The sequence below is a fragment of the Otolemur garnettii genome, unplaced genomic scaffold (assembly GCF_000181295.1).
Source record: "Otolemur garnettii isolate 467f Iridium unplaced genomic scaffold, OtoGar3 scaffold00324, whole genome shotgun sequence".
NCBI classification, from domain to species: Eukaryota; Metazoa; Chordata; class Mammalia; order Primates; family Galagidae; genus Otolemur; species Otolemur garnettii.
Genome location: NW_003852719.1, coordinates 257093 through 283296, shown reverse-complemented (window position 1 = coordinate 283296; position 26204 = coordinate 257093). Strand labels below are relative to the sequence as shown.

At 44.8% G+C, this 26204-nt stretch overlaps 1 protein-coding gene and 1 non-coding gene across 2 annotated transcripts in view; one reads left to right on the top strand and one right to left on the bottom strand.

The window, feature by feature from the left end:
- Positions 1-26204, top strand: part of PALLD (palladin, cytoskeletal associated protein) — a 240054-nt gene that overhangs the window by 128011 nt on the left and 85839 nt on the right. The gene's annotated exons all lie outside the window — the stretch shown is intronic.
- On the bottom strand, positions 13517-13623 carry LOC111722704. Its single transcript, XR_002771408.1, has one exon. It is a non-coding gene; the product is annotated as a U6 spliceosomal RNA (small nuclear RNA).

Below are 26204 nucleotides of genomic sequence, written 5' to 3'. Positions count from 1 at the left end.
TTTTTTGGTTGCAGCCATCATTGTTGTTTGGCGGGCCTGGGCTGGATTCGAACCCACCACCTTAGGTGTATGTGGCTGGCGCCTTAGCCACTTGAGCTACAGTGGGATAATAATCAAATGATTTTCAGAATTTTATATGCTAAGTCAAAAGCTTCCTTCGCTCTTATCCTCACTACTTTTCTTCTCCCAGCTGCTAAAGAGAAAGACAGGTGGCACCTGTGGCTCAAAGGAGTAGGTCACCGGCCCCAAATACTGGAGGTGGTGAGTTCAAACCCGGCCCCAGCCCCCTGCCCCAAAAAAACCCTGCAAAAAACAAAAAAGATAAACAAAAGTATTATTCTTTCTTATCTTAAAGATTTCAGGCTGAATCAGCCTTTACAAAATAATTACATTTTACAACCTTTGCTTTTCCCTTTCTCCTTTTTCTCAGTCCCACCTTCCGACATCCAATTGTTTGTACAAATCTTGCCCCAAGGAAGGCATGTCCAATAAACTCATCCCTGCTGTGTTCTGAGGTGCTAGGGGTGTTCAGTGTTACCTCAGTCCAGTACTAGGCTATAAAAGTGAAACCACATCTTCAAAATAACAAGCAGTAATAAGCACTATAGAAATCAGAGAAATGTCTTTTCCCTCCGCCTGGGGGAATAAGAGAGGATGTATTTGAGGGAGAGAAGAGAAGGGAATCACAGCCTATATCCTTTTCTTTATGACTTCACTGCACCAGCCTTTCTATATTTGGAAGTTCCTCACGGTCCCCCACTTCTAGACACAAATTGCAGTACAAGTTGTTTCTTGGCCTGGAATGTTCTCCTCCCTGGAGACATGTCTCCTGTCGGCCTATCCTATCTCCAGTGGCTGCTGCTTCTGGTCTTTCACATCTCAGCCTGTGTCACCACCTTTCCTGGCCACACTGTCCACAGCAGCCATTTGCCAGTAAATCACCCTTATTAATTACTGAATCTCCTGTGACTATTTCTGATAGTTATTGACTTAATTTTTGCTTTGCGGCTCTCCGCACAATGTAAGCCCTTTTCGAGTGGGAAACTTGTCTGTCTTGTTTTCATTGCTCTGTCATCAGGACCTGATGATTAGTAGATGGTCAAAAACGATTTGAATGAATAAAGCAAAAACAGACCAAGGAAGAGGGAGAGAAAGTTCTCCTACCTTTAGAGCAGCCTTGTTTATTCTGCTTAACTTTCTTCCTGGAGGTACCACAGGACTCTGTTTTCAGAGCATAGCTGTGCCAGGGTTTTATAGCACTTCTCCAACTGACACCATTTATTGTATAAGCTGAATGGATATAAAGAATTAAACAAGGGCGGTGCCTGTAGTTTAGTGGGTAGGGCACCAGCCACGTACAGCCAGGCTGGCGGATTCAAACCCAGCCCAGGCCAGCTGAACAACAATGACAACTGCAACAACAACAACAAAAATAGCCAGGCATTGTGGCAGGCATCTGTGGTCCCAGCTACTTGAGAGCTAAAGCAAGAGAATCACTTAAGCCCCAAAGTTTGAGGTTGCTGTGAGCTGTGATGTCATGGCACTCTACTGAGGGCAACATAGTGAAACTCCATCTCAAAAAAGAGAGAGAGAGAGTGAGAGAGAGGGAGGGAGGGAGGGAAGGACGGAAACCCTCTGGGATAGAATTACTTTAGGAAAGTTCATGGACGTTAATTCAACTCCTTCCTCAGTTCTCCTGGGTCTTGTTTAATTTTTTTTTTTTTTTTTTGGACAGAGCCTCAAGCTATCCCCCTGGGTAGGGTGCCATGGCATCACGCTCACAGCAACCTCCAACTCCTGGGCTCAAGTGAGTCTCCTGCCTCAGCCTCCCAAGTAGCTGGGACTACAGACACCCGCCACAACGCCTGGCCATTTTTTTTGGTTGCAGCCATCATTGTTGTTTGGCGAGCCCAGGCTGGGGATTTGAACCTGCCACCTTAGGTGTATGTGGCTGGCGCCCTAGCCGCTCGAGCCACAGGCGCCGAGCTGGTCTTGTTTAATTAACATCCTACTTTTAAAGCACGGTTTAGAAAATGAGACATTTGGAGGAAGAGGGGACGTTTGCAGTCTCCAGGTGCTCCTTTGTCCTGTCAGTGGCAGCTGTGCAGCCAGACTGCTACGTCCCAGTGTGTCACTCGACATGTCAACACCCCAGATGCCAGATAGCTTCTGTGCTGCTCCTTCCTGCCATGTTTGTGGTGGACTATGGCTTAAACTCCAGTGTGTGTCATGGTCAGTAGAACTTGGAAGCTGAACATTTTCCCATTTTTAGCCTCCGCTAGTTAGGGGTTTCCTAGATTCTGGTAGAAGTCTTACCTAGTAGATTAAAAAACAAAATAAACATAAAGGGCAAATTGAAGAGAGGCAAAATAAGTAAAAAGGACCAAAGAGAGGTAATCATCAAGCAATTGCAAGGGAGTCCTTACTTGTACACAAATGTATTTTAAAATCTAACACATTTCCCATCCCCTCTCTGTTAAGTTAGTATCTGCTAAGTGCTGGGTGGTGCTGGGCGCCAAGAACCCAAAGGTGAAAGGGATGAGAGCTTTATTACGTTTGAGTAATCTATACTCTGTGGTCTCTAAGATCGTTTTGTCAAGAACATAGATACACACATATACATGAAATTCTACACATCTTTTACCATTACACACATTTTGTAGAAGAATGGTCAACCCCTAAATCAGCTCCAGTGCAATCCAGAAGCCTTCTTTTTGAGGTTTAATGTTGGGAAGCGGCATCATTCTGCTTCTGATTCTGAAGGTATAATATGCCCAGCTTTAGTCTCTGAATAAGAGAGTTTCATTATCTGAGAAGTCTAGTTACATAACAAAGCAGTTTGGTAACAGTGAAAGTGCAACGTATAGAACCAAGGGGCCTTCGAAACACTAGGGGAAAGAAATAGGGCTTTGGAGCACGATCAGTAAGGAATGTTGGGGTAACGAAGTCCTAATTCTGCAGTCTTGGCTCTGCAGACATCGACTCCTCATAAACAGGAGAAGCGGTGACTTCCCGGTGCTGGTCTTGGATCATTTCAGAAACTACCCCTCCCTGAAGTGGGAAGTCCAATCAAGAAATTTCCTGAGGTATGAAGCTTTTAACTAAGGAATAATGTTTTGATGTCATCTTCCTCACAATTTCTTCATGTAAATATTTAGTGCTGGATCCTTAGGTATTAGGGGAATGGTGGTTTGCTGTGTTGGTGAATGTAACATTTAATTACGTTTCCAGAAGAAGGCTGAGTCCTTGTTTTTGTGTTTAAGAGTCTTACTTGGTGTCTGTGATTTCAGGGCTTGTTTTTGAAGAAAATTCTTTTCAGCCAAAGAAAGCAGCATAGGACAGAGACAGACCTCCCCCACACCCAGGCTGGGTGACCTTGGATAAGCTTCTCAGTGCCACTGGGTCTAGGTTTCTCCCTTAGTAAAAGACAGTGGCGACAGTGCCCCACTCCCCAGGACTGTAGTCCTATGAAATAGTGTGGGCACAGGGCGTACTAAACCACTATTACCTGCCATCATTTTGTTCCTCTTACTAATGAGGAGATTAGCAGTGAATCTTTTGTTATTTGACTATAAGCATAGAAAGTTTCTGAAATAAGCAATCTGCAAAACTTGCAAACAATTGCAAGTAAATTCTTCCTTTGTTGTGCTGGCTTTTCTTCCACCTTAAGGAAAAAAAAATGGCAATGAAAAATGTTAATAGAAAAATCATTGGCCAGATAGAAGAAGTTTTTGCTTTTATTCCAGTCACCCTGGAGTTTCTAGAAATTGAGCGGAGTCTCAGAGAAGAGGGAGGCAGGATCAGGCTGTGGAGGTGGGCCCTGTAGGCTGGCAGGCAGCACTCCCCACACAGCTCAGACACCCGCAGAAAGCATGGTGCAGAGCATTTGGTGGGCCTCACTGCACACCCACAACTAAAGGCTGAAAACCAACTTACTGGTCATGCTTTGTGCTTTGAAATGCTGGAGGCCTCCAAGCATTTTGTTTTAACAGCCAACTAAGATGTCATTAGTGAGGTATTTCTGAATTCACTGCATCTTGCCCTGTGACAGAACACAGTGCAAAGGAACATACACCAAGAACTTTCATTCATGTCTCTGGCGTCTGAGCAAACCGTTCATACATAGTATCATGTGTATGAAGTGTCACAAGATTTCCTGACAAAGATTTTTCTTGTCAAATTCTCTTGAAGTTCCTGCTTCCTCTTTCTCCCTCAGTTAACAAGTAACTAGTTGACTTAGAGTTAGTGCTGTGTAATAAGTAATAATCAAGTCTAGAGATGATCCAGAGAGGGCTTGAATCCTTATGTACAGAAGAAATTTAGTGTGTCCAGTTTGGGGCAGTCCTTAAACAACAGGGACTGACACTGAAGAGCCTCCTGTGAAGAAGCCAACCCTTCCTCCACTGTGTCTGCTCCAAGGCTGGGGACACCTCTGGAAGCTCATAAGACACAGGTTTACTGGAAATGTTAAAAAGTAAAAGTGAGCACAAAGTTCCTTAAAGCCAGGCAACATGAGCACAACCCTCGGAAAACAGGATGTGTAAGAAAATATGTATGTATTAGTGGCTGACCCTTAGTTTAGGCTCAGAGATTTCAGGTGCATTTGGAGTCTCAGGTCTGTCCTTGTGGTCACCAAACAGCTCTGGCCACCTGGACTTGAAGCCACCCACCACCTCCAGGGCAGGAGGGATGGGGCAGATGCAGTGAGTTTTGTGGGACTCCGTTTACTTCATTCTGAAGAAAACACTTTCCAACAGACTTCTTCTTATATGCCCTTGACCACAACCTGTGTCAGATCAATTTTTAATTCCCAGAAAGACTGGGAAGGTGAGCATGTGGGATGGCATTGCCCTGACTGGGGAAGGCTGGTCTTTGCTCCTTCCTGGCCTCTCAGGGACTCACTCACTGTCTGAGGAATCAGGACTCATTGGGTGGGGCAGCACCTGCCACATGTGCTGTAGGACAGTCATAGAAATTGATCCAAAAGTTCAGGCTTCTCGTCCCAGTAACTTCAGTGTCAAAATGTGCTGATTGTGGTGAAGAGAAGGGAGAGAGGAGCAAGCCCTTAGGAGGGATAATGGGTGGGGAGTGGCTTTTAACAAGAAGAGTGAAACATTTGAAGACAGGAAACAGGAGCTTAATCTGACGGGGCAGCAGGGTGAGGACGTGCACAAGCATGCTTGTGTGTGTGTACATATGCTCACACATGTGTGCATCTATAACCTCATGCCTTCAAAAGGCAACTTTAGGTGCTTTAAAGGCACTGTTGTGATGTGCAAATTGGGGACCATATTTGCATATAACACTCTATGCATATAAAAAAAAATGCCAGGTTTTGTTTTTTCTTTTAAACACCTAAACTTAATCTGATCTCTAGGATCAAGGCTTACCATGCTAGGCGTGCTCCTCAGTTGTCTTCAGAAGACTGGAACGGAGGGTAGTTAACACAGCACTCACACCTCTTAGTTAACACAGATTCTTGCAGTCACATGTATTTAAGGGTCTGCTTTTTTTTTTTTTTTAAGTAAAATTAGATGAAAGTAATGATATGTTTGAGCCAGGGCACATTAGGAGGTGACATTGGCTATGTCGGTAACAAGGGTGTGGAAAGGACCTTCCATGTGCACACACTCACTTTGCTCAGCGGGCAACACAAGTCACCGGTGCTGATTCTTTTTCTAAGACAGTTTACTAACAAGGTGTTTTGCAATGAGAACAAAATAGGACTCTGCTTTCTTAACTGATGTCCTTTTCTGCATTCCTTAGCTTCTGGTCATTTCCGATAAGGTGTGGCAGCTTTGTCAGTCCTTCAGTGTATACAGTGGAACCTCTGTAAGGTGACCGCTAAGGGTCGTAACAAGCTGATTTACACAGGGAGGTGGTCACAAGGAGCTAGGCCTCCTGCCTGACATGCACATGTGGTACATGTCCAGTCTGTGAAAATTGGGTCAACTTTAAAAAGATGGAGACTTTACATCCTCTGTATTAACCTAGATGGAATTCAAACATGTTATTCTTAGTAAAGTATCTCAAGAATGGGAAAGCGAGTATCCAGTGTACCCAATAGATGATCTAATACAGGCCTACACAAGAGAAAGACCTAAATGAATTCAAGTTGGGAGGGGGAAGAAAGAAGGGAGAGAGGGGAGGAGGGAAGGGAATTAGTGAGCTTCCACCTACTGGGTCCAACATAAGGGTATGTGCCACACCTCCTGGGTTTGGGACAAAACTACAGCAGAGACCTTACCTAACAAATGCAAACATTATAACCTAGTTGTTTGTACCCTCACTTTAACCTGAAATTAAAAAAAAAAATTTTTTTTAAAAAGAATATTGGGTCAACTTAAGGAAGTAGTCAGTGTAGGAGGGGGTCAGTGTGAAGAGGTGATCAGTGTAGGGTCAGTGTGAAGAGGTGGTCAGCTACTGTTCTTAGTTTTGCAGAGAACCTGTTGGTAGAATTTTTTGTTCCCTGTGTCTATGGAGACTCTGTTAGTCATGAACAGATTAAGACCAAATAAGAAAAAGAAGGAATAACTCAGCCCATACCTCTAACCCTTGCAAGGGTACAACTTACCGGTAGTTCGGTGCTGTGGCTTTAAAGGCTAAGGACAGGACAGGGTGACTTGCTGAGAGGCCATGGCAGTGGTTTCATGCTGTGCAGGACACACCAGTCAAGTGGCTCATCTGCCTCCCAGCACATCTCCTGAGGTGAGACTATGCTCAGAGGAGTATAGTCTGAGAATTCCAAGCATGGAAGGAATCTGACTGCTCTTTTTCACTGGAAAACCACATTACCTCTGTCCTGTCCCTCAACTTTCAAGACACTGTCACTTTTCATTGATTTGTGGCCAGAAATGGATTGGAAAAAGGAGAACTTAAAGCTTGTTATTAGTCAGGGTTTGGAGTCAATTATGCTTCCAGAGTCATTTTCTGTAACCATGACCTCATTTGTGACTTGATCACAGATGGGGGTGGGGGCAGATCAGAGACATGAGGGGGCAGAGGGCATGTGCATGGAACTTGTGTGCACAAATGTCATAGGCAGTCACAGTGTCTGATAATTTTTAGTTTGTTTCTTGTGAGTTCTACTTTTCCCTTTCTAATGCTCACGCCCTGTCATAGGCCTGGACATCTCTCAAGTGCTCACAACATTCAGACTGACCACCCTGCCTCCCATCCCTCCCTGTGTTAATCCTTCTGAGACTCACATTTACACCTGCTCCCACTAAGAGCAAATCAGTTACTCTGGTTTTCATTGTCTTTTGTATTTTTTATATTAAGGCCTAGTCATATATTTCAAGTTGTAAATGGCAACATTCATAAGTACTATACAGTTTGTGTTGAATACGTAGCTTAAGTTGTAAAGCTGTCTTAGAAAAAAGAGCAAAAGACATCTAATTGTAAAATCCAGACAGGCGTCTGTCATTCTGCTCTCCACCTCCCTGAGACCCACTTTTTAAGCCCCCTCATATGAACAATGTTTGTCTTTTGCTCCTGGCTTATTTCACTTATCGTAATGACCTCCAGTTCCATCCACATTGCTGTAAATGACAATACTTCATTCTTTGTCCTGGCCAAATAGTACTTTGCCTCATTTTCTGCATCCGCTCATTTGCCAGTGAGCACTTGGTTAATTCCATGTCTTTGTTACTGTGATGTGACAACCGACAGAGGCGTGGGTTGACATACTGATTTCCTTTCCTTTGGATAAATAGTGGTGAGATTGCTGGTTCAATTTTTAGATTTTTAAGAAGTCTCCATACTGTTTTCCATAGTTTCTGTACTAATTCCTGTGCCCACCAAGCACTGTGATAAGCACCCTGTTGTCTGGGGCTGGGCTTGTCTGTTCAAACATGCAGTTAAGTAGAAGGAACAAGTTCTTAGGTTCAGTAGCAGAGCAAGGTGACTGTAGGTAACAGCAATATATTATACATGTAGAAATAGCTTGAGGAGAAGAATTGAAATGTTACTGACATACAGGAATGACAAACACTGAAGGCCATGAATGCCCGGAGCACCCTGATTTGATCATTGTGCAGCCTGGACACGTAACAGGACTGCACATGCTCCCCACAAACATGCACAAATACTTCATATCAGTAAAATAAGAGTCAAGGTCGGGAAGAGGCCCTTGTGTTGGTAACCAGCACAGAAGCTGTGGCCTGTCCATCATGCACACCTTACAGGCACCACCAGAAACCAGCCACTGCCCAAGACAAGCGAGCCCACCTCCCTGCAGGTTACGGGGATGCTTTTATGAACAACAGGCAGCATGACAGTTCATTGCTTCCTCTTACAATGTCAGCAGGGTCTTGAAACAAATGACACATACTATTTTAGTAGATCAGGGGTCCTCAAACTTTTTAAACAGGGGCCAGTTCACTGTCCCTCAGACCGTTGGCGAGCGGGACTGCAGGCCCCGGGATGAGTCGGCTGCTAAGCAGGACAGGCAGCGGTGGCAAAAACACCCAGTGGGCCGGATAAATGTCCTAGGTGGGCTGCAGTTTGAGGATGCCTGTAGTAGATAGTTGAGCTTACTACATAAAAGTATTTGTCCTTGTAAATTTTGTGGTGCTCCTTGGGACATATGTCAGTAATGATCAGATGGTTTCAAACACCAGGAAACATTTTAAGAGATATTTTAAAAGATGAATTACAAAAGAAGAAAAGTCGTGACAAGACTATAATTCCTACTTGGTTATTCTCCATTTTCCTTCCGTGAATATATTTTGTTAAGAAAGTAAGGCTCGGCTCGGCGCCTGTGGCTCAAGCAGCTAAGGCACCAGCCACATACACCTAAGGTGGCGAGTTCGAATCCCCAGTCCGGGCCCACCAAACAACAATGATGGCTGCAACCAAAAAATGGCCGGGCGTTGTGGCAGGCACCTATAGTCCCAGCTACTTGGGAGGCTGAGGCTGGAGCCCAGGAGTTGGAGGTTGCTATGAGCTGTGATGCCATGGCACTCTACCCAGGGGGATAGCTTGAGGCTCCATCTAAAAAAAAAAGAAAGTAAGGCTGCTACCTCATCCCTCCAGTCTAACTTGACATTTTGATTCTGTTTTTTTTTTTTTGAGATGGAATCTCATTATGTTGTCCTCGGTAGAGTGCCATGGGGTCACAGCTCACAGTAACCTCAAACTCTTGGGCTTAAGCGATTCTCTTGCCTCAGCCTCCCAAGTAGCTGGGACTACAGGTGCCCGCCACAGTGCCTGGCTATTTTGTTGTTGTTGTTGCAGTTGTCACTGTTGCTTGGCAACAACTGTTGTTGTTTGGCCCAAGCCAGGTTTGAACCCACTAGCCTCAATGTATGTGGCTGGAGCTGTAACCACTGTGCTATGGTTGCTGAGCTGACATTTTTGATTCTTTAAAGAGAAACTTGTAGTTTTGAATTTAGGATATGAAATTCCCCAAATGTTTGAAAAAATATGTTAAAAACCAAACCGTGGATGCCTACATTTAAATTAACTGTGACTTTCATCTCCAAACATTTCACATGCTGTGATTTTCATCTAAGGTGGAATTGACAGATACTAAGTTTCTTAGTCAACCCAGCAGGTACTTTCAGGATAACTGAGTATGAGATTCCCAGAAAGGACCATTAAAAGCTAGCATCAGAGTTGGGCACAGTGGCTCACACCTGTAATCCCAGCACTGTGAGGATTGCTTGAGCTCAGGAGTTCAAGGCTTGTCTGAGCAAGAGTGAGACCCCAACTCACAAGAAAAATGGAAAAGCCCAGCTGGGCACCATGGCGAGCACCCGTAATCCCAGCAGCTTTGGAGGCCGAGGCAGCAGGATGCCGACAGCCCAAGTCTGAGGTTCCAGTGAGCTGTCACGCCATTGCACTCTGCTCAGGGCAGGAACAGGGTAGAATTCTGTCTTGACAAAAAAAAAAAAAAAAAGCTAGCATCAGAATTGGTGGTATGGAAAGTTCGTTTGAAAGATGGAAAACGTTAATTTTAAAGAGTTCAAGAGTTTAAACCAAAAGAGCTGGTTGGGTTGTGGAAATAAACATCTCTGCAAGGCCCTTCCACCAGCTCTTCTCTGAATAGCTTTTTTCCTGCCTGTCATATGAAATTGATATAAATCCTCCCATTCTAACCACTCAAGAACTTAAGTGCAGGATACAACAGCAACTGCAAATGAGTTTAAGAAAACAGGCTGAATGTCATTAAAATCTTTTAAAAATGTTCTGTGACATCTGTTTTCCATTTTGCTACGCTGTTTAATTAACTTCAGTCTTGCAAAATTGTAGAAATCATATTTGCTCAAAATAGTATCTTGAAGAAAGTGACCTTTGCTTAATAGAGAAGAATGTTATGTGTGATATGGGCTTGATTAACTTTATCCCAAGTTTTTCCCACTGGCTTCATGATCGGTCCTTATGTATGCCTCATTTCCGTTTAACCAGATCAAATTCTGGTTGGTGGATAGCTCTGATCCAGGACACTGCTGGATCAGAGTGTCTGAGACACCCAAAATGGAAGAATTTATAAAAAGAATAGTGACAGTTGAGAAAACTATTCTAATTTGTCTTTATCTGTAGTATGTCGCTGGCTTCTGAGCTACTGAGGAGGTCCACATTCTGGAAAAAATGTTTTCCTTATATTTTGTGTGTGTATGGAGTGAGTATGTGCACGTGTGTGAGTGTGTGTATGTGAGTATATGTGTGTGCATGAGTGTGTATACATGTGTGTGCCCGCACGTGTATGTGTGTGTGAGCATGTGAGTAATCTGATAAGAACAATGGAGGGCAGAGCAATTCATTCTGCAAAAATGTGGACCATGAGTGCTGCTTCTGATGTGGTTCAGTGGCCCTAGAAAGCTCACATTGGACAAATCTTGGAGAGTGAACAGAAACACTGTAGATGAGTTCGCAGGGGACTGAAGCAATAGCTGACTTTCTTTTTCCATCTGTCAGAGGTGCATTTCACTGTGTCCTGGCCTCACTGGGTCTCTGTCTTTATGAAGTGAGTAAAACCTACAGGTCCATGGCCTGGGCCCCTGCTGCCCAGTAGCCTGGTATGCTCAGCTGTCCTGGGGCCTTCTGAGGAAGCAGTATGGTGATATGAGGCTGGACTTTTCTCTTCAGAGGACTTTATGGGTTTGAACATGGAAATTGTGTTTCTTTGCAGCTGCCTGGCAGGTGTTACTGGGTCCTCCGTGGCCCCCATACCAGCGTGTCTTGAACAGATCTGTCTTTGTACCTGACTGAGCCTGGCTCCACTCTCCCAGCTTCTGCTTTTGCCAAACCTTCAAAGGAGATGGTCTCAACTCTGACCTCTGGCTCAATATAGACACCAAATTTGTCCCTAGGGAAGGAAAGGGCATATTTGAAACAAGTTACTTTCAGGAGGAGACTGTATGTTTTAAATCTAGCCTTGTTTAAAAAATTATGGCAGTATTAAGACATTCTCTTACTGTCTTATCAATAATTCTTATGACTAAAAGGATAAGCATGCCCCTCGAGGACAGGAACAGTTGAACGTACCCACCCTAGGACTTCTCTTTTCAAAGTCTCTCTGATGCTTCAGATACTAACTTACTACAGGGTGACCTAAAAGTTGCCCCTGAAGTCACCATACGTAGAGAAAATGGAAAATTATAGCTAAATGAACTTTTACTTACAAAACATTCATCACAAAATGTTACAAAGAGGTGGCCAACATACATTGAATATTTTGTAATTTGAACATGGTTCACTTTCCTATCCTGTCATCACAAGGCAGGCAGTCCTTTTCTGAAAATTCCATTCAACTTAAGAGTCTGTGTTTTTTTTTTTTTTTTTTTGAGACGGAGCCTCAAGCTATCCCCCTGGGTAGAGTGCCATGGCATCACACTCACAGCAACCTCCAACTCCTGGGCTCAAGCGAGTCTTCTGCCTCAGCCTCCCAAGTAGCTGGGACCACAGGTGCCCGCCACAACGCCTGGCCATTTTTTTTTTTTGGTTGCAGCCATCATTGTTGTTTGGCGGGCCCGGGCTGGGGATTCGAACCCGCCACCTTAGGTGTATGTGGCTGGCGCCTTAGCCGCTTGAGCCACAGGCACCAAGCCAAGAGTCTGTGATTTTGTTCAATTCCTAGCAAGTGAACAGTTTCATGATTTTAGGTCTATGAGTAGCTTAAAGTTAAATTTAGAACTTCAGCAGGAGATGGTCACCCCATCTCTGCTGCAGATGCAGTTTGAATGAGGTGCTGACCGGGCCTTCTGACTTACTGTTCTTGTTTATTTTTTCGTGTTTTCTTGGTCAGGCCTGGCCTGGTGCCTGAGAGTCAGTGCTTGCTTGCAGTTGGACTTCACTGAGAGTCAGTTCTGCAATCTTTTAACAATATCCTTCAGGAGACCTCTGTGTATCTGTCTGTGGACATCTCCCAGATTTTCCAAAATAAGCACAAAATAAATAAGGGGAACTTGGAAATTTCGAAATTGCACCAGAGTGGAATTTACTTCCATTGTCTGAACAATCTTTGCTCCAGATAGAGGGGAACCCCAGAGGGAAGCGTGAGTCGGAAAGCCCAGTAGGGTGCTCTGCCTTTGTTCTCCCTGGCAAAGTAGGGAAAGAGGGAAGAGCAGACAGATGTGAGGGCGGGATCTTCTGCTCAGGAAAGCTCCCAGGGTAGCACATGACCACAGTCATCACAATCAGCATCGCCTTCTCCAAGGTGAAAAGCCAACTTCTGGAGTGAGTGGGGTGTCTACTTCAAGTGTGAGAACCCTACATGTCCGGGAAAAGAGTGCTGCTGACAGGTGACTCCTGGGCAGCCCCCTCTCCTTTCCACTCCTGTTCACTGCATCCATTCGGCTTGCTGGGGAATATGAGGAGTGGGGACCAGTGAGGTAAGTGTGTCTGCTCCAGCCCATCTTCATGGTCTACAGGGTGCCTGCACCCCCTCCTTGTTCTTATTACAGACTTGCCTGCAGTGTCTCTAGAATATGGAGCAAAACCCAAGAGAGACAAGATGAAGTACAGGAGACACACAAGTCCAGTTCCATGGCCTCAGACAGAGATCAAAGGAGTCCTGACACCGTTAGTTTAGGAGGCAAGAGGGCACATGAAGCTTGAGTGGCTTGGCAGATGTGAAGGGGGATAGGGTGATACACTGTTGGGGGTCCAAATTACAATGTTGTCCACTTCATGGTAGTGTGAAAGCAGCATGAGTTTAGGGAAACTGCACTCTGAGTACCCGTACGGCCCATTGTGGCTTTCACTTGCAGTATAGTCGTCAATAAATCACACAAGATGCTCAATACTTTATTATAAATAAATGTTGTGTTAGGTGATTTTGTTCAACTATTGGCTAATGTCTGAGCAGGTTTAAGGCAGTCTAGGCTGAGTGATGATGGTGGTAGATTAATTGTTAAATGCCTTTTAATTTATGATATTTTCAGGTTACTATGGGTTTGTTGGGACATAACCCTGCCCTAAGTCAGGGAGTGTGTGCACAGGCTTTGGGATCCCAAGTCAGCTGGAACTCTGTGGCTGCCTCTAGCTTGGCAGGGTCCTTTTTTTTTTTTTTTTAAATATGGAACGCTTCGCAAATTTGCGTGTCATCCTTGTGTAGGGGCCGTGCTAATCTTCTCTGTATCATTCCAATTTTAGTATATATGCTGCTGAAGTGAGCACTTGGCAAGGATCTTGAATGAGGCAGTCACTCACCCCTCTGAGCTTCACCTTCATCACCTGTAAGATAAGAACAGCAAGAGCACTGTAGGAAAAATTTCATGAGAAAAATTTATGCAAGGCATTTAGCCTATGACCGGTTATATGCCTAAAAATTGATAGCAACTGTATCTTCATCATCATTACCACCATCCCAGCCAGGGCCCAGGACCCACATTTTCCAGCTCCACACGATATTAGCATTTTCTTCTGTCCCTCCATCCCTCATCCATATTTCTCTTTTCCGAGGAAACAATTACAAGTAAATTCTGAAAGGTGAACATGATGGGAAATATGACGTGGGAGCGGATGAGAAGAGAACCTGACTTTTCCTGATGCCTGAGAGGCAGTGTGGTGGTGAAGAGTCTGGAATAATACTAAACCATAGGCAAAATATGAGTGGCAAAAATAATTATTCTCATTCTAGCAGTCATGATCATTCAGAGTGTTGGAATTCTTGATGATATTTCTCTTACCCACTGATATTGAGGTCAGGAGAGCAACTTGCCTTTCCTGTGACTCAGGTTTTTCTTTGTGAAATGAGACAATGGAAAGTTGGCCACAGGCCCTGGACACTCTGTCCCCCTGCCTCTGTAAAATGGGCCCCTGGACACTCTGTCCCACTGGCTCTGTAGGATGGGGTCTTGGGTCCCTTTCCCTGTGCACCCTTAAATTTCCCTGAATTTCCTCAGCTGAATTTCTGGAGGCCACTGTAGTTTCAAATAGGCCATCTTGTTCATCATCATGGGTCTGAATTTTGGATCCTGAAAACATTTATCATGTCTGTATTTTTCACTGTTAAGAATAAACCCCACAACTGAACTGAGTATTAATTATTCCTGACAGTGAAACCATGTCTTATTTGCCTTACCATCCTGTCTTGATTTCTACACTTCTGCTGAGGGCTGGATGTGCTGACCTCAGCCTGAAGGTTGGACATCCTCATCTGAAGCTTCTGCCGCAGGGGAGCATCCCAGACTATGTAAAAGTCACTTTCCTTAATAGAGTCATTCTTAACATTGGCTTGGAAACCTTATGATTTCTCCACAAAATTTGAACTCAGCCTGGAAGTTTCCCCTGCGTGTAACAGGTTGAGAGATTGTGACCTGCTAGCAAACACACTGAGTAACACTGTTTCCCTCCTGTGGTGACTTACAGTTTCCATCTTTGGTTGTGATTTTAGTGGTTAGGATACTAGAGAAAGAGTGGGTGGAGGGCCAGGCATAAGGAATTTCATGTTAATCAGTGGCCTGGGAACCCTGGTCATTTTCACACAGCCTAAGGAGATGAAAGAAGTACATTTCCTTAAGCATGGCTATGAGGATGCACAGAGCTTGAGGGCACATCAGGGCCAGAGTGTGGCCAGTCAGTGCTCTGGACACTTGGTACCCTGTGCAAAGGTAGAAACAGTCGAGTGATTTTTATTGCTTGGAGTAATCTAATTGGTTCTCATAACTTTTTGGATAAAAACGCAAATGTTACTGTGCTTTTCTGTAGAATGGAGCTCGGTTTCTTGGCCAAGTCATGTATGTGAGATGATTCTGAATTTGTACCTTTTTAAAATCTATTGGACTTTTAAAGTCTTGTGTTCTGAGATTAGGTGGAATTGTGCTTTCTTTTTCAAAAAATTTTCTTTTCTGTTTTCATATGATAGTTATTGCTGATAACTGCTCCATGAATACGGCAGTGTCAGTATCTTTACGTAGACTTTGAAAATATAGTAATTTTTTGCTATTTATATTTATGATTCAGAGTTGACTACAAAACTTAAATTCCTAATACTAGTATATAAAATCTTTTTAAAACATATGGGGTAAATAATTACAAAATAATGTTGAAGAGAAATTTAGAGAATGAGAAGTATAAGAAAGAAGAGAAGGGGAAAGAAAGAGCCTGGGGTTGTGCTCAGCAGAGCTTTCATGGGGGTGAAACATCTGAAACATGAGTGGTACAGGAGTGAGGCAATGAAGCGAGCAAGCCAGAGAAAGGATTTTGACAAATCTTAGTTGAAATTAGAACACTCTGATCACTCATTCTCACAGGAAATACAGTAGCCACTTGACTGTTGAGAAATGGCGAATGCTAGATTAGATTCTGCCAACTTCACTTATGAGTAGACTAACTCCCAATTTACTCTGTCATTTTAAGTAGAAGGAGGAAGTGAGGTACATATAAATATATAATTAATTCTTTTAACATTTGAGACCCTATTCTGTCCCCAAATTCCGATAGCTCAGCAGTTCTACCAGTGACCTTCCTCCCTGTACCCTCCTTCCCTCTTTTTCTTCCTTTTGAGCCAGGAGGGATTTAAGAGGAAGGAGCTCACACCAGCTCTGTTCAAACCAGCCTTCAAGGTGGCCTGGTGAACCTCGCCTCCTGGTTTCTGTTGTCTGCTCCGTTGTTGACTCAGAATTGGTCCGTGTAACCTGAGTACAGCAGAAGAGTGACAGAGCTTGGTCTGAAAGTGCAGGCAGCCTCCCACTCAGCCTCTGTGTCAGCCTCCATTTTGTGAGAACCCCATCCCAGAGAAGCTATGAGAGAGAATGTTCATTGGTATTTTAAGCCAGTAAGTTTGGGGGCAGTATGTTATACAGCACGTGTATATCACATGGCATACAATAGTAAAATAACGCAAATACTTTAAAAGAGAAAAAGCCAGAAACCTAAAAATACAAAGTCCAGAGCTGTTTTAATTGAAATTTTATCTCCCTTGAATATTTAAAGCATATAGTAATTGTCCTTGTATAAATTTAAGAAAGGTGCATGGATACTTTTCTCCCTTATTGTTTGGAGAAAATTGAGATCTATAACAAAAGCTCTGAGAAATCACTGCTAATCTGCATTTCGATGCGCCTTTATCTACTGCTGACTTTTTTTGGCAGAATGTCAGTGCTCTTCCATTCTGTGTTTTTAAAGGCAGACAGAAATCTGTCAGTGTCTGTTAAATTCTGTGCATTCATCCTGATACGCGAGTCTACTTCTCAGCTTACTCCCTTCTGTCATACAGCTTACTTCATGCCTAAGGTAGTGGCTGATGTTAATTTAGGGGAGCTGATGGGAACGCATCTTCCCCAGTGCTGTATGGTAAAACTACGATTAACATCTTCCAGAACAAATCTGTGATAAGATCTTAATTGTGGCTTTGCAAACATTACTTTCCAGATACTGTTAAGTTATGCTGACTATTATTTTCCATTTTGGTGCTTCTTAAGCTCATTACATGGTGATGGTTTTTATATGGGAACGGTCTGAAGAAAAACAATTGTGAGTTTAGATAGAGTGAAATATCAGGATTCAACCAAGATACTACAGAGTACCTCAGAGTGAACTATGTTGTTCTCATGTTCTGCTCAGCGTCCAGCTCCAAGCCCTTCCTTTATTTACACACCATATTGATATTCTAAGAGTGTTTGCCATGTGTGGCCTGGGAGCCATGTGAGCACTGTCCCAACACGGAGTGAGACAGACAGAGGCTCTTCCCTCCTGTGGGTTAGTCTGGAAGACAGTCAACAGGTAAACAAAATTAAACAACATAAAGTGAGATATTAGTAAGAACTTAAAAACTAGTGTGAAGGGTTGCAGGGGGTATCTGATGTTATTTTTCTCTGCTGCACATTGGAAGAAGAGTTGTTTCGGGGCACATGTTAAATACATAAACATAGACAAAAACTGATGAGCAAAAAAAAAAAGTCTGTTTATCATTTTCCTGGTATTTGACACCACAGATAAACGAAACAGGCCTCGAATCATCCACATGGACAGGATATAGGGTACAGGTTGGACACCCCTAGTAGAGAATGGCAGTGGAAAAGAGGGGTCTCTTGTATATAGACAATCAGGAAAGTGAAATATGGGCAGGGACTTGAGTGATACACAAAGACCAAAGATACAAAGACCATATGGAGATCTAGGGAAAGAACTTCCCAGCAGAGAAAGATCAAGTTTATAAGCCCTGTTTGAGAGAAGTTTGGCTTGGAGAGGGAGGCATGGCTGGGGGACAGAGTGGGGGACAAGAGGCTGTTGGAGAAATAAGCAGACACTCACAGGCCAGGCAGGGGCCTGGTGTGCACTCAGTGCATGATGGGAAGCCACAGGGAAATTCCAAGCAAGGGAGTTACATGAGCTACTTAATTTTTTAAGTAGCTCTCTGGCAGCAGTGTAGAGGACAGTCTAGGGGTAGCGAGAAGGAGGGTGAGACCACTGAGTAGATCCCTGTAGTTTGGGCCAGAGGTGATAGAGGCTTACGCGGGAGGTGGACAGTGGAGGAAGCAAGATGTGACAGGCACTGCATCTGTGAGAAGGATGCCTGCCCAGCAGTGGCCCTTGGACATCACACTGATGGTCCCCAGGGAAGCCTGCGAGAAGATGTCAGTCACGTTAGCCTCAAACTCATTCTCCTTGGAAAGTAAAAGAACAGGCTCTGAGCTGACATGTGGGGAGGCTGCTGTTGATGCCATGTGGGGTCGGGCCTCTGGTGACCAAGAGTGCCAGGCTTCTGTGTCGCATGAGGTCCCAGTGTTCACATCCCCGTCTGTGTTGTCATGCAAGGTGGGGTGCTTACTTAAATCCAGATTTTGTGGGTGAAAAATTCACCTGTAGTGTTCAGAGGAAGCCAGGTGTTGCTTGTTCTGTATCTCAAGTCCAGAAAGATGAGTGATCCTGGAAGGAAATTATAGCGAACTTCCTTCAAATTCAGGTCCTGAGATTCAGCAAGTCACAGAACCTCAAAACAAGGGTATCAGAAAGTTTTGGGGTGGCATCTGGGTCTCTGAAAAAGGAACGATTCTGCAGCCTGGTGAATAAGACCTGGTGTTGTCCAGTGGCACCAAGAAGATGTTAGATGATTTCTAGACCTGTTTGTGGTCTAGAAAGGGTACAGGGAAAGACCTCTTTTGAAAAAGAGGAAAAAAGAAGTGATGGGGATTCAAGATGTACATGATGGGATTTTCTAATGGGTAAAATCTAGAATGTAAAAGAAAAGCAAGGATGGTTACTGGGTTTGGTCTAAGAATTGGAGGGACGTTGGTATTATTTGCAGACATGGTGCATGGTGAGGGAGGTACAATTTGGGAAGCAGAAGAGAAATAGGAGGTCTGTGGCTATGTTAAATTTGAGGTGCTTTTATAGATTTCTGTATGGAGATGTCAGGTAGGCAGCTAGAAACACAAGGCAAAGTGAGCTGAAGCCATGCCACAGAAGAGGTTGCAGACAAGCTCTGTGCCCAGGCCTTGGGCACACCAGCAATCACAGGGTGGAGAAGAAAAGCAGTGTCCAGTGGAAGGAAAGGCCCAGAAGAGCAAGTGCCAAGTAAGGAAAGTGTCTCAGGAAGAAAAAGAAAGTGCGATCAGTTCTATCAGTGCTGGGGAACTCTGGCAGGCTGAGAACCATCATTTGGGCATGCCAAGAGGGGCCCCCATGAGGGGACAACAGCCTGGGTGAGGTGTTCAGGAAAGGGGGTGGGGTGGAAGGCAGGAAAGAAATGCTGTGACTGTTAACAACCTTTCAAGGAGTGCTGTGAAAAGCACCCAGCTGGAAGTGTCTATTTCCTCAGCTTGCTTATCTGCAAGGTGAGAGGTGATAGATGACTTCTAAATTCCAGTGTATTGTGTTTCCAAGGCAAAAGAAATAAGTCCTAGCACAAAAGCTTGAAAGGCTAAATTGCAAAAAAAAAATATCATGCACTGAATCCCTGATGACCTGGTTATGATCATTACTAACTGGGGAGCATATTATCACCCTTGCCTCAGATGCCCATGTGATGATTTGGAGTAAAATGGAAACTTTAAGATGTGATTTGAATATTCTGTTATGAGAATGACTTACATTTATTAGTTTACTTATGGCCATTTCTGTGATTCAGACAAGCATCATTATCTTTTGTTGATAGAAAGAAGTTGATCTTAGGACAGACAAGAGGCGCCTCTGCAGGCCAGGTCTTGTGGCACTCTGGAGGGCCCCGCCTGCCACTGCTGCTGATGGCAATGAGGATTTAAGTGGTGGCAACAGTATCAGTAGGAACTGGTATCATCAGAGCTCTTTGCAAACATTATTTCATCATAGGGGCCATTTACAATGCGCTTTCAGCTATATGAAATTCATTCTCTAACTGTGACCCTTTGAGTAAGGATAGCTCAACTATTCTGATGGCTCCTTCCTTCCATTGTCTTATTAAAAAAAAAAAAAAAGTTTGCAACTCATCTTTCTAGGCTCAAAAGGTGTTGCTGTGAAGAGGATTTGAGTAAGTGCTTAAAACCGTTGGCTCAGACACTGATCCGACCGGAGTGTCTGAAGCCACCACCAGAATGCTTTCCCTGCAGATCACAAAGGAGTGTGAGGCTCTGCTGCCCCTCGCTCTGGTCTTCCTCTCCCTGACGTCACTTTCTCTGTAATAACCCCAGGTCAGGCAGCCTCTGTGAAGCGTCTGCTGCTGTCACATGTGTGTTCTGTGACTGCGTTGCAGTGTGTAGAGTCCTCAGCATGAGTCATGCAAGTGCGGTGAGCTGTAGGCCCTCCCCATGGATATCATTTGTTGGTATTTTAGTCTGCTTGGAAACAGTCTGAGAAACATTAAAACCCAGCTTTCTTGAGGTTAGTCCAACTCATTTTTTTAGACTAGAGAAAAAAATATTATGTCTCCTAAGGAAACTTGTATCCATGAACAATAAATTTAAAACATCTTAAAATGGTTTTTCCCTTCTTACATCCCCCACTTGTGCATATATGGAATCTCTCACCAGAAAATACTTCAGGTCAGCAGGCCAGGCCTGAGCAAATGGGTGTCTCAGGTCAGAAGATTGAAAACGCATTTCATCTCCTCTCTAGTTCAGTAATGCCCTAAGTGTTCATGTATAAATACATGTTTTTAAGAAAAGTGCGCAGTGCCCTTCATGTGCAGAAAGGCACCTTTGTACAAGTACAATGCGGGGACTCAGCTCAGTCTGCCTGGGAGGAAAGTGTGTATACATCCACTTGCCCGCCTGTTCAAGGTTGCAGAGTCTCAAGCCTTTCCTGCTGTGAGGGGAGAAATAGTTTACTTTTTCATATGGAAAAGTTTTAAGACACATTTCCATGGAATATGTTTTTCCCACAGTTTTTCAAAGCCCTTCTCTTTGCTCTCAAGTGGAAGCATCTCCACCTGAGAGTTTCACCAGCGGATCCCCATGCTCCTGAGGTCCCTGCTTCATTCCCTCATAAGATGTTGGGAGTCTTCGCCGCTACTTAAAATCCTATGCACAGGTTTTATGAACTATGATTTTACATTTGGCATTTTTCTCTATAAGGTATCTAGAAATGGTTTAAGGAGATATCCTTGAACTCTGGTGTCATCAGAGGAGGGTGGTGGTGTCTCCATCTCTTCCATCTGCTCTAGACCCACAGAGAGTCGGGGCTGCTTTTCTTTCCTAACAAGCCTAGGGTGACCAGCGGGACAGCTCCACTTTTTAACAATTTGTCCCTCATCCCGCCTCCCGCGGCGTTTTAAAAAAGTCCCGATTTTTGGAAAGAATGGACGAACCAGGTGGGAGAACAGAAAGGGAATATACGGTTTTCAGCTGCCATGTGGCTATTTTGCCAGAATATGAGTTTTATATTATTTTTGTTAATTTTATGTTAAACTATAATGATAACAAATAATTGTTGAGAAGTGATTATCAAGAACTGCTTATCAAAGTTTGCATTGTTGTCAGGCCCTGCCCTGCCCCGTCCTCACCCCGCCCCCGCCCCCGCCTCCACCCCCCCATGTTGTCCAGCCTTACTGATGTTAAAATCTGGTCACCCCAAACAAGCCACATGCAGGAGTGACTGCCTTGTAACACCTGAGGTAAGGAACTCTGCATTTTGGGAGGGAAAGAGGATGTGAGGACAGGGATAGACCAGGAATTCCACCCAAGAGGGCCCATGGTAACACTAGTGAAAACAGGTACTGGGGGGGGGCATGAGATGACCCCTAAGTAAAGCCAGCATCACACCCTGGTACCAGCCGTGTAAGGCCTTGGCCTACATTAGCTTAGCTGCAGGTTCAGAGCCAGCTCACACTGCAGAATTGGGTTTGGGTTATGTAGGCTGACTTTCTGCTTACCACAGGTCATAATCTCCTTCTCAAAGAACAGACATACCCAGAGCCAGAAAATAGCTTTTAATTAATGAATTTGCCATCTATGGTTCTCTGGCAATGAGAAGCTTCAGGATCTAGATAGGAATGGTGAGGTAAGCAATTCCACCCCTTTCCTATGATTGTTGGCCACATAAATGGCTGAATTCCTAAAGGGCATGTAGGATTTTTAAGTGTGGTGGGTGTAGGTGGAGGGAAGAGAAGTGGGTGAGTCGTATCTTGGCATAGCCCTAAGTGAATGAAAATGCTGTGAGTTTATTATAATCTGCTCTGTGACAGAGTCCAGGTGGCATTCTGCCGTGGCTCTGGGCACACCCATATGCACTTAGTCCCTTTCTGTGGGGACAGCACAGTTTCTAGTTGGCAGGGTAGGAACCAAAACAGAAAGGAAGATTTGTCCCCACCCAGCATGAGGTGTAGGAGCAAAGCCCCAACACAGTGTCAGCAGTGGTAACATGATGGATTATAAAGAAACCATGACGCTTTCCGTGCCTTCTTATTCTAGTCATTGTTCCTGAATTCCTAGACTTCTCTTTAGTGAATATTAGAGCTCTACTTTCCACAGCCCTAATTTTCAGGTCATTCATTTAAATTTTAGCAGCATAGACTGAGAGCAGTCTCAGAGGCCATGCGTGCCAGAGACAATACCTGGCCGCCACACACGTTCTTTGGAGCATCCAGACAGGCGGTCACCGGCCTGTGAGTGGACATGTCCAGAGACCCACAGCCTGCTCTGGAGATGGCCATGCTGTTGCTGGGCACCTGTTGTGGCCGTAGGACTTGGAGGCAGGAGGATTGGCTCACCCTTGTTCTTCCACTGACCAGTCGAAGGGTCTTGGGGATTAGTCACTGCCCCTTAAAATGAGTCGCTTTTATCAGCCACAAAAGCTGTCAGATATTACCTCAGTGGCTTCTGGCTATAACATTGTGATGTGGGGTTCTTTCTCCTGCAGTTATTAGGCTAGGTGTCAGCTCTGATCGTGAGGCCTGTGCAGAACAGGGCTCGCCTCAGTTCTGACCAGGCCTGTGCAGGACGGTGCTCACTTCACTGGAACAGCAGCTCATTAAGCATTTAGAGGTGGTCACAAGGACCCATGAGTTGTCTCCTCATTTTTTCACAAATGTCACCATGTATGGTTTTCCTTACAAGCTGAGGTTGATGTCACTCCCTGCCTCTGATTTTCTATCACTTCTCATCCCCAGCCGAAGATCTCAGTCCAGGCTGAAATCTACCTTCTAGCCACTGCCTGGCTGTTACCCTTTCCCACCATGGTTCAGATTTCTTTGCTCCCTATAAACTCCTAGATCTTCCCTATCTCCTCCACATGATCTTTTTTTTTTTTTTTGAGACAGAGCCTCAAGCTGTCCCCCTGGGTAGAGTGCTATGGCTTCACTGCTCACAGCAACCTCCAACTCCTAGGCTCAAGCGAGTCTCCTGCCTCCACCTCCCAAGTAGCTGGGACCACAGGCGCCCGCCACAACGTCCGGCCATTTTTTGGTTGCAGCCATCATTGTTGTTTGGTGAGCCCAGGCTGGGGATTCGAACCCGCCACCTTAGGTGTACGTGGCTGGCGCCTTAACCGATTGAGCCACAGGCACCGAGCCACCTCCTCCACGTGAGTTTTCTTATGGAAAACTCCTATTCATCCTGCAAGACATAGTTCAGATGTTATCACCTCCATGAGGTCTTCCAGGCTTTCTCTCCCTTCCTCATCCATTGGAACTCCCCATTTCTGTATCTCTGTTGATCTTTGACTCTGTCCTTTTGTAACAGACAAGATTATAATCAGTTGGAAATGCCTGACCAAGATCAAGTCCTGGCCTGGGAACCACAGTATCAACCAACAAACGTTGGTCTGCTCAACTGTAGCATCAAGAATTGGTGTCACAACAGGAAGGACTCAGGCACTCCCACCTGCTGTGACGCCTCTTTTGATGTTTGCATTAGTAACCCCGTGCCTGGGACAGTCTGCTCTGAGACATGCCAGATCAAATATTAGGATAAAGGCCAAGATTAAGAGTAGAGGGAAGAAACAAAAATACTCTATTTGATAGGCCCAGGGCAATAGGTTTCAGAAACCTTTCTTACAATTCATATGCTTTTGTGTCCGTTGTTCATATTCCTGCATCTGTCTATTAAAACTGCTTTTAGTAGCCCTGGGCAGCATAGATCTGATTTATTTGGGGGGCAACATAAGACTAAATATAGAAATGAACCTGGCCAAGGCAGCTAATTTTAATGGTGTGCATTGTATTTGAGTGTATCTTGGTGACTTTTCCGATGAAGAACATCTAGTTTTAACCCAATTATTAGAAATGAGCTATTCTCTTTGCTGATGTAAATCAAGCCTTTGAGCACACATTCCTGGAATCCTGGGCGTGTGGACAGACCTACCGGCCAGTGTGAATTCAGTGGCTGCATTAAAACTGCCTTCATAACAAAACTGAAAAATTTGCTTTGTGTTAACTCCATCTTCAAAGACCAAATAAAAGAAAAAAGGATTGGGAGTTTCAGGCTTGAGATTCTCAAGGGGCAAAATTCTCGAGGCAGTGGCACTTGGAGCTGCAGCCAGCCAGAGGCCTGCGTCCCTCACGAGTCCCCCTCCTGCTGCAGCTGTGCTGTTTAAGGGTTCTGGAATAGTTTCTGCTCCAGACTGTCCGAGAGGTTCAGGAAACTCTGAAAGGAGGCCTTCTAAGTCTGTTTTCCTTGAGAGCTCTAAATCTGCAAGAGTTGGCCAGATATCACCATAGGTCCCCCTTGGTGGTGACTCAGAAATCTTGATGAGCACTAATAAAGGCTGGAGGGCCGGGGACAGAAGGAAAGAAATCTGTATTTCCAATGAGGGGTGATATTTTCCATTTTAAAGCTTGACATAAAATCTTGCTAGTTTTTCGTTATCTGCAGACTGAGGTCATAAATACTGCTCTTAAAATATTTCATCTCCCCCAATGTGGCCCTGCACAAATTCCTGTCTGTGTGCAGAGTGCAGGCAGAACCCAAGACCTACTCTGTCTCAAGCTGTGTCTGCAGGAGACGGGCTGGGGTCAGAGCAAGGGCCAGGGGGGCCGACAGTGAGCTGAGGGAGAGGGAGAAACCACAGAGCAGGAGAGGCAGAGTAATTGTGCTGGTTCCTTTCTGTCATCTGCTCTGGAGTCAGTAGGTTGTGTGAAGTTAGGTCCTTTCTGCTGATATCAGACTTGGGTCACACACCAAGAAAGAATTAAAAGAATCTGGTCCCATTTTACGTTTGCTCACAGGGCAATGCACGCTGCTTCTCCCTCCAGGTGGGGCCCTGCTATGTGCTTCTGTCTGCTCCACTCCGAGAGGTTTCCAGTCGGTGACTGTCCAGCAGCCCAGGGCTAATTGGCCAGTCGACAGGTCCTTGTAGAGATGGCCTGAGACTATGTCATGGGGGTGGAGGGAGTTCCTCCTCAGAGCCATCCCGTGAGAGCTAAGCTTGGCTTTTCACTTTCTAGGAGAAGGAGGCGTCTCTGAGTTGCTTGGGGCTCTCACATACTTTCCTGCTCTTTTTCCTTTTCCATGGGAGCGGGTCACTCCCTTCTTCTGAGAGTTAGTCCTGAAACCAGCAGTTTTCCATGACTTCCTGCGTGAACATCTCCAGAGTCCCACAGAAGGCCATTTCCTATAAACTGCAGACATAGCCAGAGCTGCAGGGACCAGGTAATACGTTCTGAGAATTAAAGCTTAGTCTCTGAAACTAATGCAAATTCCTCCCAAGCTCTCAAAGTTCTTACCTTAAATTACGTTTGGGGCACTGAGTGGCATATCCCTATGTGTGAATTTGCTTAAGTCCCTGAATGTAACCACGTAAAAAACAATAACAAATATCGGTGAGCACCCCTTACTTCAGAGGCCATCAAGTCCAATACCCAAAGCACAACACACCAAATATTTCAAAGGCAGAATTAGATCACAAACACGCATGTCCTTCTCTGCCTGAACTTCAGAAATGCAGTTGTCTCACGCCTGCAGCAGAAGTTCAGGAGCTGGGCCTGGAGGCCCGAGATGTGTGGTCTGCCTGTCCAGTCGTTATGGCTTGGTAATATTTCTTCCCAGGAGAAGCAGAAGGCAGGCATTGCACGTCCATGTGTGGAAATATCACCTTGTTCTCCCTAGGTGCTGGCCCACACTGGTCCTCCTGTGACAGTGTGTCAGTTGTGCAGTCTAGCTGTCAGAGAGGGAATCATTTCTAACTTTGGGTGGCTGCACTCACTGTCGGTCATCATCCCCCAAACATGCCAAATCTCTCAGGGCCACCCTCCTTCCTTCTGCCAACTCCCCTCCGAGTAGCCTTGGTGCGCCTGCATGGTTTAAAATTTCGTCCACCAGCTCATGCTTTAAAATCTTGTCCCGAGAGCAGGGAAGCAGCTGAAATGTCAACTTGCCAATTGAGAGTGAGCCCTTTTTTTTTTT